This window comes from Dipodomys spectabilis, unplaced genomic scaffold (assembly GCF_019054845.1).
Source record: "Dipodomys spectabilis isolate Male_0828 unplaced genomic scaffold, ASM1905484v1 ptg000502l, whole genome shotgun sequence".
NCBI lineage: Eukaryota > Metazoa > Chordata > Mammalia > Rodentia > Heteromyidae > Dipodomys > Dipodomys spectabilis.
In genome coordinates, this window is record NW_024871179.1 from 659408 (window position 1) to 661904 (window position 2497).

Sequence of the window (2497 nt, forward strand, 5' to 3'; positions counted from 1 at the left end):
ATGCAGGTACCTGGGACCTGGGATCCTATGACCCATGGGTCCTGCAGAAGAATAATATGCTTTAGGCATCTTAGCAAAATTTGTGCATAATCAGTAGGAATGCTTCAGAAATATGGAGAAAAAGTTTGGGACTAGCGAGTTAAAACAATAAACAGAGCAGCAGAGTAAAATTCATTATAGATTAGAGGAAAACATTTTTTTTACCATGTGAATTCAGAAGACCCAGAATAGTTAGAATGTATCACAAGTTTATACTAAAGACATTGCATTGATACTTTTTTATATTCTAATATATTTTTTAAACCTAATTGTTTATATTCCAATCCTATTTATTGGAATAAATATCAATTTATTTGTCAAATTATCAACTAATTCTAGTAAGTTTCATTGTGTGAAATATAAAATCAGCACATATAAATATAAAATATATAACTATATTTAATATAATTAAAAGGCACACGTTTTGCATTGTTCTGTTGTAGTTACTGTATCAAAGGCAACTCTGTTTTAAAGTATTATTCTATTATCTCTGCCTCAGTGTTTGATAGAGTTAGACCTAAAGCTTTACCATTTGTAGATTTACAGCATGTAGGCAAGGGGAAACACTGTGATTAAAACATTATCAATTTAATGCCTAATAATGAGGAGAAACATATGGACATCTCCTGCAACTATGAAAATATTTGGTGATAAAAAGGCAGTAGTGGCTTTGCGCTGGTGGCTCACGCCTGTAATCCTAGCTACTCAGGAGGCTGAGATCTGAGGATCGCAGTTCAAAGCCAGCCCGGGCAAGGAAGACCGTGAGACTCCTATCTCCAATAAACCACCAGAAAACCGGAAGTGGCGCTGTAGCTCAAGTGGTAGAGCGCTCGCCTTGAGCTGAAGAGCTGAGGGACAGCACCCAGGCCCAGAGTTCAAGCCCCACGACCGACAAAAAAAAAAAAAAAGGCAGTAGTGTAAGTTCCTGCCTGGTTGGATGGTAGACAATCCAGGACATTAAGTAATCATGCATATGAACAATTTTTTCACCTTCTTGGCTTTAGTTACTGTTGAAATGGAAGGTATAATAAAAATTATATTTTGATAAAATACCTTCTAGTCTGAACAGTTCTGTTTGAACTGTTCATCTCTCTATCATCCCTTGTAACCAAGATTAGTTTTGTTCAAGTAAGACAATTTACGTTTTCAGGGTAAGATATTCTGGTTGGTCTGTTCCCACATGGAAGAAGGGTAAAGGCTCATGTAGACATTTGTACCAGTAATACCTCATTTGGGAAAATGTCAGCTGAAGAAGTTTAGAAGTAGCTCTTAAGCAATGCTTACTTTGAATTCATTAGGTCCACAAAGCTAATTCAGTTGGATAAATAAGTACTTGAAAAAGCCATCACCTTTAGACCTATCTATAAATAATTGAGAGTACGATAAAATTCCAAATAAAAAGACTTGATAGTCATTGACAAAAAAAATTTGCAAATGTGAACAATCGACTGATCAATATAATTTTTCCAATATTCACAGAATTTTAGGGAAATAAGATCGATAGCATTGTTAGGAACAAGAAGGTTTCCTTGTTACAAGTAGGCACCCATAGATATAAGCCTGTATAAACATTGCATCATTAACAACTTAAATTTAGAGGATACTACATGCATCAGCAACACGTATACTCAAATTACAATACAGAGATTAACATGGCACTTGCAAAAGGATAATATGAAAATTTGAGAAGTATTCCATATTTTTCATTCTTCAGATGCAAGAAATGAAAAACAGTTATTAAAAGGTTGATTACAAAATTACAAAATTACAAGTGTAACAATACACGTAATTCATATAATTAAATTTAGTTTGACATCAATGTATTAAATCTTCAGCTCAGAAAGGCGTTTACATAGCATAAAATTTACAAAACTTCAAATTAGACAACATTGTCATTTTATCCCAAAGAAAAATAAAGACCTAGAAAAAATAAGGAATCAAACTGTTTTTATATGGAATGCAATCGGAAAGGACACATTAATTAACCTATATATTATAAAGTAATGTAGAATTCAAAGTATATCTAGGAGAAAATAAAATAAATTATGAACATTATGCAAACATAGAATATAGAATATCTTAAAATATACTTTTTCAGACAAGCACCAGAAATATTTTACTTTCTGTACTACTCATTTCAACAGGTAAGTTAAAATTATTTCTGATTAAAAAATCACAAATTCTGAAGAAATCATTATACATGTATACAAAAACTATTGAATACATTTTGACATCCAATGCAGGCAATTCATTTGGAAGAATTCCGCGGAATCCATGAATTTTTACAGTAAAATATTGGTGTTGCCGGGCACTGGTGGCTCATGCCCATAATCCTAGCTACACAGGAGGCTGAGATCTGAGAATCATTGTTCAAAGCCAGCCTGGAAAGGGAAGTCTGTGGTACTCTTATCTCCAATAAACCACTAGAAAACTGGAAGTGGAGCTGTGGCTCAAGGGG

General features: G+C 33.6%; 1 pseudogene; it reads left to right on the forward strand.

Annotated features, from left to right (window-relative positions):
- The first annotated feature begins 1646 nt into the window (after positions 1-1646).
- On the forward strand, positions 1647-1743 carry LOC122099087 (annotated as a pseudogene).
- The last annotated feature ends 754 nt before the right edge of the window (positions 1744-2497 follow it).